Source organism: Poecilia latipinna, unplaced genomic scaffold (genome assembly GCF_001443285.1).
Source record: "Poecilia latipinna isolate Pla-1442-1.1 unplaced genomic scaffold, P_latipinna-1.0 Scaffold3929, whole genome shotgun sequence".
NCBI classification, from domain to species: Eukaryota; Metazoa; Chordata; class Actinopteri; order Cyprinodontiformes; family Poeciliidae; genus Poecilia; species Poecilia latipinna.
In genome coordinates this window covers 17,162-34,341 of record NW_015116545.1, presented here as the reverse complement: position 1 = coordinate 34,341, position 17,180 = coordinate 17,162, and the positions used below count along the sequence as shown (strand labels likewise).

General features: G+C 43.0%; 1 long non-coding RNA gene across 1 annotated transcript; it reads left to right on the top strand.

Annotated features, from left to right (window-relative positions):
- Positions 1-11,583: 11,583 nt before the first annotated feature.
- On the top strand, positions 11,584-12,309 carry LOC106941905 (uncharacterized). The gene is made up of 2 exons (XR_001423483.1): positions 11,584-12,112; positions 12,192-12,309. It is a non-coding gene; the product is annotated as an uncharacterized LOC106941905 (long non-coding RNA).
- Positions 12,310-17,180: the final 4,871 nt, after the last annotated feature.

Below are 17,180 nucleotides of genomic sequence, written 5' to 3'. Positions count from 1 at the left end.
GCAGTTTAATTTATGTTTTTACTGCGGAGGCAAGGGTCACATGGCAGCTAGGTGTCCATCAAAAGGGCAGGCTCAGTAGAGGTTAGGGGTGATCTACTGAGCCATAGCATATTATCCATCTCCCCATCGTTTTCCTTCTCTGCTAACCTTGTGGTCTCCTCCATTCCCCACCAGGTATCAGTTTTCATTGACTCCGGAGCTGATACAGAGTTCATGGATGAATCTTTTGCCAGGGGCCTCAACATCAAACTCCTCCACACTTCATCGGTCCATAACGTTCTAGCTTTGGATGGACATCACATTAGCCGGTCCCACCTCATCACGGAAAAGGTCAGTCTGATGCTCGGTGGCAATCATCAGGAGGAGATCACTTTTGTGATTATCGACTCACCACAGTTGCCCATTGTTTTGGGGGCCTCATGGCTTAACAAGCACAACCCCCACATTGACTGGCAGGCCAAAGAGATTTTGGGCTGGTCCAGGTCCTGCTCTGCCACCTGTTTGCTCTCTGCTTGCATCCCTTCCTTTCCAGACAATGCCATTGAGGAGACTTACCCAGATCTGTCCAAGGTGCCATCTGAGTATCATGATCTGAAGGAGGTGTTCAATAAGTCCCGAGCTACAGCCCTTCCCCCTCATAGGCCCTACGATTGTGCCATTGACCTTCTTCCAGGTACGTCACCCCCTAAGGGGCGTTTATATCCACTGTCTGCCCCCGAGAACCAAGCTATGAGGAAATATGTTGATGATTCTCTCAAGGCGGGAATCATTCGCCCATTCTCGTATCCTGCTGGTGCTGGATTTTTTTTCGTAGGCAAGAAGGATGGGTCTTTAAGGCCCTGTATAGATTACAGGGGTCTTAATGACATTACTGTTAAGAATCGGTATCCCCTTCCCCTCATGAATACTGCCTTTGACCAGATCCAAGGAGCCAAGTTTTTCACTAAATTAGACTNAATTGGGAAAATTAAAACCCATTTTGTCCCTATTCTCAAGAATCACTGTTCTAATAAAAATGTATTTATACAGAACAAGTTACTGTTAGAACAAAACTCAGAATAATAATTATGTTAATAATTTGGTTTTCATCTCAGAGGAATCTTCCAACAGTGACTCCATTGTTGTTTTACTTCTCATCTGCTGAATGTCTCCAAGTCGCGGATTCATCCCGTCTTCTGTCATAGTCATATTAATATTTATGCTTTATTACCATAAAGCTGCTGGTTCAGCTACTAAACATGTTTAACAAGTGTTACTCTGAAATACTTCTCTTATTGTTTTGCATTAATGATTACAGCCAAAAATATCCATATCCTTTATTTTAATGTTTTGGTTTGTTGCAACAACGGTGGGCGATATGGAGATAAAATTTTAATATCTGGAACATTTTAATGATAAAAGTGACGATATGAAGTAGTTATAATGTAATTTTATTTAACTGTATGTCTGTGACTGCAGGACATGATTTATATCCACTGAGATATTTAATCATATTTTTGAATTTACTGATATTAATGTGCTTGTGGAGGAAATGGTAAAAATAACATTTTCATCATTTTTTTTCTCATTAACTGAAATTTGACAATGATAAATCAAAATTAGTATCATGAAGAGAAATTTTTCATGATAATAAACAATGCAATAAATGTCCACTGCTGCAACCAGACGTATCTGAAAGGGACTAAATGTGTTAAAGCGACACGAAGCTGCAGGAGGTAAAACAACTTTAACATTTCAGCCTCCATACTGAATGATGGCTGCTCTCAGGCATTATGCCCACATTTCACTGTATTTTCACTGTGTTATTCATTAATCCATAAATGTCAGTTTGGATCTACATATTTACTAATCACTAAAAACCTGGAAACGACCTGGAAAAGTTTCTCAATCCTGATTCTTCAAACTGAGAGTAATCTGATTACTTTCTGCTGAAGGTAAGATACTCCCTTCTCAGACGTACTCCACAGAATCCCTACTTTAACACTCAGTCACACAAAGCAGAGTCATGTTACAGCAGAAATCTGTTCATATTGGTAGTGATTATCTGCCTTTACTGCCATATTTCACTATGTGTGTCTAGGTGTGTGTGTGTGTGTGTGTGTGTGTGTGTGTGTGTGTGTGTGTGTGTGTGTGTGTGTGTGAGTGTTTAGCTTGTGATTATGGTGCATTAATCCTAATGCGGTGCTCTCATAACAGCTAATAAAGTCTCCCTGTAATTAGATTTGACCTGATTAGACCTGAGAAGACGAACGGCGGCTGAAAGGACAGAGGAACGATTCATTCCTCACATGGAATGAATCGTTCGTTCGTTCAGAACGGATCGATGAGTTTTCTTGTTCCTGCTAAATTCATTTCAGAAACATTTTATTCACCCAAACAGGTTTGAATGTTGCGACTCGTTTCATCCTGAGTTTTTCCGACAGATAAAACGGTGATTTGAAAACATCTTCTTGTATTTGATCAGGTTAATCCTGGTTTAATCTGAAACATCTGATCAGGTCATAATGCCGACAGATGCAGCAAAGCGGACGCATCATCTTTTCCATGAAGCCTTTGACCTGAATAATCAATAATCAATAAATCAATTATTAAATTAAAACCAACTCAATAGTTTCCATTTGCATGATTTATCATTTTTCTTTTTCTACCAAAAACTGGATGATAAAAGTTTCAGTCTGGAGTTTCGGTCTCAGTTTGGATAATTTTGTTTTATTTATGTTGGATATTTAAAATGTTTTCCAGTTCCAGTATTAAAGGTTCATGCGAATTTAAAGTTTATTGATATTTGATAATGAGTTCTTGCATTACTATACCATTATTTGAACATGGTTAAAAAACAACAGTATTATCGTGATAACTTCTGGGATGATTTATCGTCTACAAACATCAGTTCCTGACGATTTGTTGAGTCTGCGGCCGTTTGGCTCTCAGCCGAAATTTGGAGGTTTGGAGGTTTGAGCAGAGGAGAATCTGTTTCTCTCTCCAGATTCTGAGTTTTCTCTCTGCGGAGCGAAGCCGAGATCTCCAGGGATCTGAAGAAGGCAGGTTGTGTCTGCACTAATTAAACAATTATCCCTGGCAGCAGCTCCAGTCACACCAAACACCCACGGAGAGGAAAACTGGAGGAAAAGCTTCCACAACCAGTTTGTGTGAGATCCCAACTGTGTTTGGTGTCAGTAGAATGAAACGGGTTGTTTAATGAATCCTGATCGACCCAAAGCGTCTGAGGAGGAGGAGACAGATTTGGCCCAAAAATATCACAAGCAAATATCAAGTTTCAGAAATTTAAATTTGGAAAAAATGCATTTCAAAAATGAAACTTTGAAAAACCTGTTAATGAAAAACAGTAATTTAAAGTAGTTGAATCTATGTTAATGCAGATCAATGTTTTCAGATGGTTTTCCCAGATTTTACTTTTTAAAGTTTTTAACATTTACATTTTTTTTCAGATTTTATTTTATTCTTTTTTATTTTCATATGTATTTAGTTTTACTTTCTTACATTTTTCTTAGATATTTTCAGATTTTATATTTGTTTCACTTTTAAAATCTCTTTTACCGACCGAGTTTTACGAAGGCGGGACTTCCTGAGCGTCACAGGAAGTGACATCTTTGTTTGTCTGAAACTGTCTTTTGCCATTTCCTGAATTCTAAGATAAACACGTTGGTTTTATTGAATCACATGTTCTCTTGTCTTTGTCATTTTGAAGAGCAAGTACCAGAAATGTGTCGCATTAAATTAATTCCCCAGAGGAAAAGGAACAGATGGGTGACTAAAAGAAGTTCCTCCACTCTCAGATCAGCCAGAAGGCTAAATTAAGAAATGATCTTGAATGAATTAAGTTTAAATTTTTGGGAATAAGTTGGGCATAATTCATTACTTCTTAACATGATGCCATGAAAAAGGCCCGCAGCATCACAGATCCTCCACCATGCTCAACAATGCTTTTTGTGCCAAAGGGTTTAAAGTTTGATCTGAAATATTTAAATGGGAAAAAAAACAAGAAATGCACAGGATGGATGAGGTTTCAGTATTTTATAACTGTTAGAAACTTATGAAAATATTCTGTTATGATAAAAACAGCAGATAGATACTTAGTAAACAGGAATAAAATAAATGAAATGAGGAATTAATCTGGAGATGGTTGATAATCCAGATTACACCTGAGCCACATTATGAACTTCCTTCCAAACAGATTAATAAAGTTTCCTGTCCAATCAGAAAGCAGGAGCCGGTTACCGGGTAGAAAACATTTAGTGTCCTTCGTTTGTGATGCCAGACTTTGTGACTGAGTGATTCAGCTTCACCCCTCCCCCACATGTTGCTGCCCTGCCTGTAAATGACTGAAGGTCTCCAGCATGTTTACAAAGCCTGTTGCTACGGCAACTGCAGCAGGTAGCCAGGTCAGTGCCGAACTCTGGTGTAAATAATCTAAAAACATAATAATTTAACTGAGTTACTGTGCTGTGATGAACCTCCTGCTGAATTCACAATAATCTGTATTTTAATCAAATCCCTCCAGATTATTTCTGATGAGGATTCAGCAGAACCTGGAACTTTGCTGCAGCTTCTGGAGGTTTGATCTGAAGGGACAGATTGTCATGATGTGCTTCAGCCGCTCTGCCGGGATCAGCTTCCCTTCGCTGTGGATGCCGGAGAACAACGGAGCAAACAGCGTCCGCCTCCCAGGAGGAGACGATCATCTGCTAAGAATTACTGAAATCACTCAACGTCGGCGGGTAACAAGAGTGACAAAAATGAGGAGAGATGAATCTGAGCCCCTCGCCTGATGCAGTTTGGAGAATTTAAATATGGAAGGATTGAAATGCAGAACCAGAACGCCGAGTTCTGAAAAATATCCGACTCCACGTGAAACAAACCGGGACGCCGTCAGCAGCAAGAAAAATCTCACTTGGAAAAAATACTTCTATAACACAGCAGATAAATAACAGATTAATCACTTCCTGCTGCCACTGCTGGAAAATATAAGATATGAAACTTGTTTACTGTAAATGTTTATCAGCTGAGATTCTCAATAATTACAATAATACGCAGGTCTGAATGCTTCAGCAGCTGCAGCTCGCTGAAATACCTGACAACACTGGAGCCAATTAAACATCAGGACAGAATATAACAGTAATTGATCACATTTACCACAGCACTGGTTCCGGTTCCGGTTCTGTTGGACCTCAGAGTCGATCATGACATGTTACTGAACCAACTGGAGAGCTGGGTCGGACTCTCCGGTCCAGAACTCAACTGGACCGGAGAGTCTGACATAAAGAACTGGGATATCTCTGTTTCAATAGGAAACTTCTCATCAGAGAGGTCAGAGGTCACATGTGGGGAACCCCAAGGCTCCATCCTGGGACCCTTTTATTCAATATTTATATGCTCCTTCTGACTCAGGTTATAACAGGAAATCAGATCAGTTACCATGACGATGCAGATGATACACAGCTCTACATTATGATGTCACCAGGTGACCTTTGACCCCATCCAGTCACTGAGAAGATGCTGAGAACTGATAAATGTGAGGATGAGACAAAACTTTGTCCAGCTGAACAGAAACAAAACTGAAGGAGGAATGATCTAGAGTTATAGATCTAGAGTTAGTTATAGATCTAGAGTTATAGATCTAGAGTTAGTTATAGATCTAGAGTTATAGATCTAGAGTTAAAGATTTAGCGATCCAGTGATCAGCCCGAAACCTGGGAGTAGTGATGACCTCTGACCTTTGACCTGAGCCTTCAGAGCCACATAAAGCCGGTTCCTCAGTGGACCTTCTCGCAGCTGCAGAACATTCAGGACCAGAGACTAAAGTCTGAGACCAGAGAAACTCATCCAGGCGTTTAGTGGCTTTGATTCCTGCAGCAGGTCAGACTGACAAACCAACGACCCAGAAGCTGCAGCTGGTCCAGAACCCTGCAGCTGGTCCAGAACCCTGCAGCTGGAGTTCTGTACTTTTAGGATTTTTACCAAATCATTTTTTCCTTTTTCTGGAGTAAAAATATGTTGAAGTAGTTCTACTCTTACTCAAGTATAAGTTTTGGGTCTCTGCCTTCTCTGGTTAAAACTTAGGAACGGTGAAGTATTCAGTGTTAACATATTATTATAGGGGCCCCAAATAAAAATCCGCTTAGGGCCCTCAAAATGCTTGGACTGGCCCTGGAGCTGGACTTCATGTTTCCAGATTTGCAACAAGCAAAACGAGACGTGAATTTCCTGAAGCAGCTGAATAAATGATTTCTCTGTTCTCTTTAACCAAACGTTGCTCTACGTCCTGAGCCTCTGTTCTCCCACAGACTCATCTGCAAAAAATATAAATTATTTCACAGATAGCGATGTTCAACAAAGTTGTGTATGAAAAACTCTCTGCTCTGCGGCGTCTGGAGCGGCCCGTTCAGAAGCTATTTAAAATACTCATTGTTGAGCGCGGATGTAATCCTGTACAGGGATGTTCAGTAATCCTGTAAAGGGCTTTCACTCTGACAAAGGGAGGGGATCACAGGATCCCCTGATTTATTTCAATCAGAGTGTGTTGGTGCAGCAGGGTGTCCGCTGCAGAAACACACGATGGACAACTCTCTGCTGTTCAGAAGGTAGAAATGAAAACTCAACATCATTTACTCACTAAATCACCAGCAAACATCATTTATTTACTTAGATCCAGTTTCAGCTAAAAGCATATTATACATCTAGTTTACCAATATTTAGCTCTAAGCTAAATGTTTAGCTCGACAAATATTTAGTTAGCAAGTTAGCTATTTAGCTCCAAAGTAATAATTTAGTTCTGGGCTAGCTAAATAGTTAGATCTTAGTTAGATAAATCTGTAGTTAATAAGCTAGCTATTTAGCTCCAAGCTAATTGTTCAATTATTCAGCTCTGAAATAGCTAAATATCTGACGTCACTAAAAGCTCCATCAGTTAGCTAACAAGCTGTTTAGTTCCAAGCTAAATGTTTAGCACTGAGCTAGCTAAATATTTTAGTTAGCTCTAAGCTAAATACTTAAACTAATATACTAAAACTAAATATTAAGTTTTAAACTTTGACATGTATAACTGAATAACATGGTAACTCTTATTTTCTGACCGTCTTAATAAAGGGTGTTTTACCAACGGCGCCCTGCTGGCGGCGCTTCGTCTCGGTCGCCGGTCGTTGTGATTTTATTACATTAGTCCTCTGAGTCTGATAACATGGAACTGAGTCACGAAATGAAACAGCCCGGTTTTCTCTCTTTGCAGAAGTGTTTCTGTAAATTTGCTCCAGGCTGAATCATTGCTGGTCCATTCAATTAGCCGCAGCGGGAAGCGGCGCATTTACACCCAGAACAAAGCGCCGGAGCGCCGCTTGGAGGGAGAAGGGCGTGTTGGTTTGGGCTGAGATTCATGGCGGAGCGTGTGAGGTTCACGTCAGCGCCGAAGGGCAAGTTTACATGGATCTGCTGAGCGTGGAGCATCAATGCTGGGATTACATTAAGTGTGACCGCGCTGATGAGCCAGTTTATGACCGGCAGGTAGCAGACAGACAGCAGGCGCAGGAAGCTGGGGAACCTGGGCAGTCTGCAGCATGAAGCCCGACCCGGATGGTTCTGGCCGTACAGAACCATTCCTGACTCATCCATTATTCCCAGTTTGTGCTCCTCTTCCTCCTCCTGCAGCAGCAGAGCCTCTTCCTCTCCATCCCTCGTCATGGCAACAGCGCTCTCTCCTGTAGTATCGCTCGGCGGGTTCGCATTGTCCCGCAGTCACCGGCGCCCACATATTAACACGCAGGCTGGCGGTTCTGAGCTCAACAAGTCATTGTTATGCAACCTGAGTGGAGCTGCCTGCTGCTCTGTGGGCCCGGCCCGGCCCGGCCCGGTTCGGGTTCCCATCTATACTCGTGAAATATAAAAAAGCTCCGTGGTTCATTGAAACACCTGCTTTGCTCTGGTAAAAACAAACAAAACAGCGTTTTATGAGTCACGGCTGAACGCAGGAATCAATATTGACACAAACAGTGAAACCCGGAGAAAACAGAGAAACTGAGAAAGACGAGCAGCAAACAGAAACGCTGCTGCTTGTTGTTTTCTGATGTGAAAGCAGCAGCAGCGACCGGAGAGGCTGCAGCGTGTCTGCAGACATCCTTGGAGACTGCTAATGAGCTCATTCTCCAGCTATTAGGAGTCTCTCCCGCCGCCCGCTGTGTGCGCTCCTCTCTGTTTAGTCACACTGAGATGCTGAGCAGGTTTTGTGTGAGCCAGTCTGTTTGCAGCCTTGACCCGCTCCCTGCAGCTCCTATCTCCCCCAGCCAGCCCGCGGAGGCCCGCCATGCGGCCGCTGAGCTCCGGGCTTCAGCCGGCAGCGGGGCGTAAAATCCCGTTTGAGTTGTTGGTGGCAGCGGCGCTGGAGGGAGGAGCAGGAAGCAGACTGAGCTGCTGAACGGCCTGATAAAAGCCCCAAAACGTCTCAAAGCCTTCCATTCAGCTCATAAATGAAACTTTTAGTACAATATATGTTGTTTACATATTAGTTAAAGGGCCAGTATCAAGTAAAATCAACTTTTTTATCTTTCCGTCATGTTATAAAAACAAACCTGGACTTTTGCTTTGATTCTTTTATGGTTGGAAAATCCTTTAATCTCCATGGCAACCATTCAGCTGGTAAAACGCCTGAGTGGACCTAGTCCCACCTCCCAAGCTCAGCTCCTCCAGACTAGCCAGCAGCAATTAGCAAACATCTGCTGAGCTCATTATAGGAGCTGCTGCTCGGAGCAACGCTAGAAAATCATTGAAGGGTTAATAGAGGAGCCATATTGGGATGACTTCCTGGAGGCGGAGCTTCAGAAAGAGCTGGAGCTTTAAAGAGACAGAAGCCCAATTTCAAAACCTTAAATCATGAAGTCATCTGATATGAACAGCATTTTTATAACTGAAGGTAACATAACTAGACTGAAACACACCAGTTTAATCTTATTTTTTTTTTTAGTTTTGGTGCAAAAATGATGTAGTTTCTGCCATATCTACTTGGTTTATTTTGCAGCTGGAAACCTAAACATGTATTTTACAAATCAAGTGTTTAAATATTTAGCTAACATGTAAATTCACTCATAACCAAAAGGAAGTTGTCTTAAAGCTATCATTATGAGAAACTGTAACAAGAGAAACAGTGTAACTTTAAAATTCATAATTATGACTGAAAGTTGAAATTATGACTCTTCTTGAGTTTATGTTATTTATGTTGTTTTTTTATTTCATGGTGGAAAAGGTTTTCCAGACATTTAATGATTTAACAAACTGAAACTTGTTTCCATCATGTAAACTTCACAGCTTTAAAATCCTGGTTATTATGTTTCATTCATTTATGTAATGTTCACATGGTGTTCTGTGTTTTTGTTTGAACTTATCCATGCCACACCCCTCATTCCCGTTATTCCCCACACCTGTGTTGCTCCCTGATTGTTTCCCTTCTTAAGCCCTTCTCAGTCACTACCAAGTCGCCAGATTATCGAACGCTTTCAGCTAGTAGTTTTCCAGCACTCCTGTCTCGCTCTCATCGTTTCTACCACGCTTTGTTCCACGGATCTACCCCTTTTGCCTTGCCCTTGTCGGACTATTGCTATTTGCCCTTCGGATCTCGACCCACGCCTGTCTCGCTGACTCTGCTCTCGCCCACTCCCACGGATTCTGCTCTCAGTCCCACTGTGCATGACCCCCGCTCGTCTGACTAAGTATTCGGATCTGGATTTGGCCCTTCTGCTGTTTCACCCAGTAGTGCGCTGCCCAGTATCAGCGCTTCCCCTCTCCAGGCGCTTCCTCCGGCGCCCTGCGTCAGCACAGCATCTGCTGTCTCCTCGTCCCTCAGCCGATCACCGCGGTACCGGACCGCCAAGCCAGGTTAGTGTTCCCCTCATACACACTAACAAGATCCCTTCATTGCTATCTCTCCAGTCACCGATCTCTCTTCTCCGCCCCCTTCGCAGTGCTGCAGCTGACGATCCTGTGTGTCCGGCTTTAGCTGCTTTTTAATAAATATTTGAGTATTCTGCTCACTCCTGTGTCGTGGCTGAATTTCTGGGTCCCTCTAGTGAACCATTACAATTTATTCCTTTTGCAGCGCCTGAAGTCTGAGTTTCCTGTCAGAAACTTCTTCACAAACTGTTTGGAAACTTAGTTTTTATTTTGAGGATTAAGATGAAATGTGTCTGCTTACATGACCCGACCGGTTCTGGTTCCTGAAACGACAGGATGAGTTCTGATCCAGTCTGACTCAACATGTCAGCTCTTCCTCATTCCCTCTCTTCAACTTTCTACATGTTCTGAGCTGCATTCAGAACCTGTTGCATCATTTCCACAGAGAGGAGGGAAGCAGACAGAATGAGGATTAAAGTTCTCCTTAACGAGCTGGACAGGTAGCTCAGGTGAGCCGGCAGCAGAAGAAGAAGAGAACCCGACGGAGGAAATGAGTGGAAACTCAAAGCCTGCAGAGAACGACCTTAAAATAAACCAACAGGAGGAAACGGAAATAAGACGAAAAACGTGGAAACTGCTTTTTTTCCTGAACCGGATCTGTTCAGTTTTTAGCATCTTTACCCCAAATTCATCACATTTGATCATCACTGAAAAACATTAGAAGTTTAAACTAAAGAAATAAAGTATTTTTATTCAGAAGATCCAGAAAAGAGCAGAAATATTGTTGGAGTGACGGGTCTGTCGTTGACTATCTGTGCAGTGCAGTGTGAAGGTGAACTCCGTTATCGTCTGCATATGTTAGAAAAATTAATAACTGGCTGCCTGACAAAGACTTGGACGGGTTGGAGGTTCTGGTTCTCTGACCCGGAAGGAACAGAACCCCCAACTTACTGAGGAGGAATGGTTGACCCCGTTGCTAGGAGAGGTTGACCCCGTTGCTAGGTGAGGTTGACCCAGTTGCTAGGAGAGGTTGACCCCGTTGCTAGGAGAGGTTGACCCCGTTGCTAGGAGAGGTTGACCCCGTTGCTAGGAGAGGTTGACCTCGTCGCTAGGTGAGGTTGACCCCGTTGCTAGGAGAGGTTGACCCAGTTGCTAGGTGAGGTTGACCTCGTTGCTAGGAGAGGTTGACCGCGTTGCTAGGAGAGGTTGACCCCGTTGCTAGGTGAGGTTGACCTCGTTGCTAGGTGAGGTTGACCCCGTTGCTAGGGGTGACGCTGTCTCCCAGGGACTGTGATTGGTTCCTCTTCTTCTTCCTGGTGAACCGCCCAGTGGAGCGTCAGCGCCGCCTGCTGGTGAGGCGTTTGGACCAGATGCTCAGTAAAGTTTCACATCCTCGTCACTCTAGAATGTTAAATCTAGAATCTGTCCTGGCAGATCTCTGACACGTCTTCTGTCTGAAATAAATCAGCAGGTTTCATTTTGATTCATGAAACAAAATAAGAAATAAAAACAAATCTTCTCCTCCCACTGATCAGAAATGAACTGATTGTTGAATCCAGACTGGACTGAGGAAAGTTGGTCAAGATGATGAAACTGAAGCTGAATGAGTTTCCACGCAGCAGAGCCTGCTGCTGGTAGAGCGTCGTCTGAGTCACAGACAGGAAGGAGAACGTTTCTCCTTCCTTGTCATGTTTCTGGCCCGTCTGCCTGCTATGTTTGTCCCCGCAGTTCCCACCTCTCATCAAGTTCATCTGGTTCACCTGCATGCTGAGTGCAATCAGGCTCATGTTTCCCACCTGTGCACAGCAGTTATATTCAGCTCTCAGGCAGGCAGACGGTGCCAGATTTTTGAAAGCCTCAGAGTGAGTAGATATCCAGCATTTCTTCCTGACCTGACCCCGTTCTGAACACTTTTCTGCCCCTCGGTTTTGCCTGCCTTGTCTAGCCCTCGTCGGATTCTCCACTGGCTCCTGTTTTCTGGACGCGACCCTGTTTCTGTCCTCGGACCTCTGTCTCCTGCCTCGCCCTTTGGATTTTGTCTGCTAGTAGTTGCCTGAACGTGCTGGACCCTTTTTCTGTGCCCTGACCACCGCTCTCTGCCTGACCCTCAGTCTAGTTTTACTCTGTCCTGCCTGCTCCTAGCTCCGTCCCTCCCTGGAGCTGCCACTGGTTGCCAGCCTTTGTGCTACCTGGACCACCCATCCTCCACAAACGCTAGGTAGGTTAGTGGTTCTTTTCTGTTCAGCTTGGCCTCTTCCCCAAGTATACAACCCTCTAACCTTCCTCTCTGTCCTCAGAGGTTCCTGTTCCTTTGCTGGTGGCTGCCTGTCCCTTACCCCGAACTTCAATAAAGAACTTATTATTTTGTACTTTGTGTCTGACTGAAATTTCGGGTCCTCAGTTCTGATCATTACACTCCTGTCCTCCATCTTCCCTCCTCCAGACTCTGAGGATCTCTGAAGCTCTTCCTCTCTTATTCTTCAGGAAAAACTTTCATTTTACTGAGAAAAATCACAGAAAATCCAAAGATTTTCCTGAGTTTCTTTAAGTTTCAGGATTCTTTATTAAAGTTTTTAATATTCAACCAGCCAGTGATCAGTGAAGTCACAGGAATGTTGTTTAGTTACGATGTGTCTGGCATCAGCAGCAGGTTGTTTTTACCCAGAATCCTCCAGGAGTCGGCCGTGAATTACAGTTCGGCTCCAGCGCAGTGAGGCGGATCCTGGGAACGTTTTCCAGACAACCTTCATCTCATTATCGTCGCCATATGCTGCCAGCTTTGTCTTCACTCATTAGTGCATAGAGCTCCTGTTTGGGAGGAGACGGAGCTGCAGGGGCGGTGGCAGGGTGGTGATGCGGGGTGGGGAGCCTGCACCGGATCGCGATTCTCTGAGTGATTCCCAGGAGGAACAGCATTAAACTCAGGATCCATCAGCCCTGGTGTTACGATCCAGCGTGTCGTTAACGCTGGCCGCTGAATGTTTTGGTTGTTTAAGGAGGAACCGTCTCCTGACGTTGTTTCAGAGCAGCGTGGGCCACGCCGCTTCACTAAACCATCAGCTGCGTCCCATGAGGACAACGCTGCTGCAGCGTTGTAATAAAGTGACAACAGTCCGCTTGTCTAGTCAAAGTCTGTTCCAATTGTGAGGTGTGAATGCTATGAGCAGCTGAATAAAGATGAACACCGCACTTTTAAGATTTTCTGTCCACTGCCCAATCAGTCACTCGGTTTTCCTCGGCGGTTCTTCTGCTCATCACTGCATCAGATGAGCTTCAGGTGAGATGAGAGCAGCAGGTAGAAACAGAAGGAGCTTAATCTCTGCACAACATCTCAGTCAGATTTAATCCAGGTATTAGTAACCTGACAGGAAGCCAGTCGGCCGGGTGTAAAGGTCTCTGAGTGGAATATTATGAGATGTCTGCATGTAGTAGATCTATATGCAATAGATGCTGCTGATTAATTAGAAACTAAATAACTCCTGACCTCCTAATGTGACTGTATGACAAGAAAACAAAACTGATTTGGTTAATCAGAGAAGCTGAAAACCAGGAGACAAAAATGTTCATTTTTAAACAAATCATTAAAAAAAGAAGCACAACCTGGTGGTAAAGAGCTGGAGGGTTAAATTAAACCAGACGCGCCTTATTAAAGTATTCACACCCCTAAACGTTTAACTTTATGACTACAGATTAAAACCAGGTGGAAAATCAATTTAAGAAAACTAAAAAGTGTGGCATGCACATTTAACTTGGATAGGAACAAATAAAACACAAATAACCTCCAAAAGTCTCCTAACAAATAAATTGAGTCCATTTCATCTCAGTATAAAGACTTTTACTGTCAGAGGAGAGAATAGAGGGAAACTGTTGCCATCTTGACCTCAAAATGTTTCTGTTTTAAATACATGAGTTAGAATGGCCTAGTCCAAGTCCAGATCCAAATCCAACAATTGAAAGTTCAGACATTCTCCATCCAATCTGAGAGTTTGAGCTTCATAAAGAATAATGAATAAAAATGTTCACCACCAGAAGGTGGTTTTGACTCAAAAGCATGCCGCACCTTTCAGTTTTTTATTTGCAAAACTTTTGAAGATCTCCGTTAGCCCCAGAAATTATCCTGCTTACCTCATAAAGATCATAAAGATCAACTTTTTTTAAGGTTTCTTGCATCACATTTTTCGAAACATCTGAACAGAAACAGGCGTCTGATTGGCTGAGAGCCATTCATCGCCGTGGCGATGTGCTGGCGGCAGCATCGTCGTTTTCCTGATAATCTTCTGCTGCAGACGGATTATTTGTCAAACAGCCTCTGTTTCCATTTGACTTCCTCTAAGATGATTATTTTGAAAACAGGAAACTTGACTTGATTCTTCCTGCAGGAAGCAGCCGGTGAACTTTGACCTACTCGGCTGACCCTGAGTCACAAGTCGGCAGCCGGCCGACCAGCATCAGCTGAGGGCAACGTGTTGCTGGAGCAGATTTGGGCAGAGTTCAGGATTTGATGCTGGATTTTTGAACGTGAAGTTTGGTTTGTTTGTCTCAGGATTTGCTCTTCGTTTGGGTTCAGATCTGGGATTCAAACAGAACCATGGAGACAAAGTCTGACCAAAGGTTCATTATCGTTCAGCTCTGATGCTGAAGAAAACGTCTCTTCAGTTTTTAACTGGCAGGGACTCTAACACATTAATTATGATTAATTGAATACACAGATTTGAATGAATTAACATTTCTGACAGTTAATTGCTTTTTTGGTGGAACCTTTATGTTCTGAACCGGAATCAGCTGAACTGCAGTCATGGAGACGCTTTGGGTTGTCAAAGTGGCAGAGAAACTAATTAAAATGATCCTCTGACCTTCAGTCCTGGAGGTAAGGTTTCCGTTACTGATGGTGTCTAACGGCTGTGACCTCCTGACCCCCAGCCCTTATGTGTTTAAAGCTTAAAGCCGGCTGGGTGCTGGCAGGTTAAAGTGTCATAGCCAAATGAACCGTTAACTCCTCTGACCTCTGACCTCCGACCCGCCAGAAGCAGGAGAATCAGAACAAAGTCTGCTAGATTCAGATAAAAGGTTCAATTTACAGCTGAGGAGGCTTCACAGCGACCCGATTGAGGGAAAACCTGAGAAAATCACTGAAAGGTTCTTTAGTTGTCCTTTATTTTATTATTTACTCTTTGTTCTGCCACATTTTTTTTATTTATTCACTTCTACCCAGAATATCAGTGACCCTGGGTTAATTAAGGAATATTAGAGAAGAGGAAAATAATAATGCAAATCAGACAATAACTGCCAAGACTAACGAAGAAATAAAGTTTATTCTAACCCTCGTAACTATTTCACTGTTTTTGTTGTGACATCTTTCGGTTATTTTCTGTTTATCCTGAATGTATTTTCATGTGTACTTTCTTATTTTGTTGTTTCTTTCATTTGTTCTCTTATCCTGTTATTTATTCTGCAGATCAATATGTAATGTTTGTTTTATATAAACTGATTAGGGAGTAAAATAACTTTTCTGCTGATTGTTGGTTTTTCTGGGTTTCTCAGCGAAGGGAAGACAACGCTCCACACACTCCTCCTCCTCTTCATCATCATCATCATCCTCCTCCTCCTCCTCTTCCTCCTCCTCAGACATGACCTGTTGACCTTCCAGACAACAGGTCATGTCCAGACATTCGCCGCTCCATCGCTGCCATGTCTGTCTGTCCTGCAGGAACTCGGCGGTTCATCCAGGAGTCGCTTCACCCCTTTCCTCCATTTTTAGAGTAAAACTTTCCTCCTGTTTCTCTCAGAGGAAATCTGAGTATCTGCTTTTCTCCTGGAAGTGGTTTCAGTTAGCAGAGAGTGAAAGGCCAGGCTGACGCTTCTGCCTCATGTCCGCCTGATATCAACACATGCTACCAAACACACCCTGCTCCCTCCAGAGCCGCGCGGTGTGTGTTTACTTGTTCAGCTTTCTAACCTGCTGTCAAAACCATCCTGAGGGGTTTCCCTGTTTTCTGTGTGGAGCAGCACAAAGAAACTCAGCATCACTTTTTGCAACATTCTGGACTAACCAATGTAAAATGCTGGGTTGTAACCAGGTCTGATGGAACTGCGTTTTACATGAAAACCCTGATTCATTTCTTATCATGAAGCCATACTATGAAAAACTAAAAATAATAATAAATATGAGAATGAAGACTTAATATTACCAGGATAAAGTAAAAATCTTGATTTCATTCTTGTAAGTTATTCATTTTTTATTTTCTTAGAGTGATCCTGATTGCGAATATCAAAACTCTAAATTTAGACCAGCGAACTGCGCATGCGCCGCGGCCATATTAGTTTCCGACAAACTCTGGTGGTGAAGTCTGTATAGTGAACGAAACAAAAATTATTCTCAACAGAATAATGGTAACAATAAAACACGGCTGCTTAGTGCCTGCCGGAGTGACTGAAGATATGATCAGGAGCGAAAGGAGCTTTTTTGTTTATTCCATCTCCAAAATGACTCCAAAGGAATACTGAGGAACATCAGCGCTGGATAGAGTTTGTTTACAAGCGAGAGGATTTACTGTAGAAAATGCGACCAAAGTCGCTGATATTTCATCACATTTCATCAGTAGAAATAAGGAGCCAACAGTTGATTTTCCAGACCAAATACCCGCGACTGCAACATCTGTTCAGGTATGTTTTTATGACTTTTCTCTATCGTAATTTCATTTTTATTTTATCCAACTTTTACGTTGTTGACGTCACATACACGTCATAATTATGCAGCAGAAGAAAGCAGACAGTAAATCTGGACTTAAAAGTATGTCTGAAAATTCTAATAAAGAAGTGATGAAAGAAGTCAGTCAGTGAACGCATCACATCCAAACCGGTTGGACGTGGTACTGTGGCTGTGATTGGGCAGGACGCATTGCGTCACTTCCTGTTGTCGCTGTTTCGCTCTGTGTAGCTGGTGGGTTTGAGACGCTCTTTGTTTCTGCTCTTTTATCTGTCCAGAGATGTTACCTAGATATTGTAACACATAGACACGTTAAAACACGTTTTCTGTTGCTGCACGTTACGTTTTGGGAACTCTTCGTGTTTCTCACGGTTTTTTCGGGGCAGTAATGGCTCGTTAGCTTAGTTAGGCTAGCGCTAGCTTAGCATCAGCGCACCTCTTCCTGTCTCTCCTGTTGTCTCTTCGTCTCTTTCTGGGTCTCCTCCTGTCTGCTCTGATCTGGTCGCCATGCTGTCGACTCTTAACATAGACATAATATAAGGATAGACCCTCATGGACCGCTCTCGCCTATTGTCGCTGA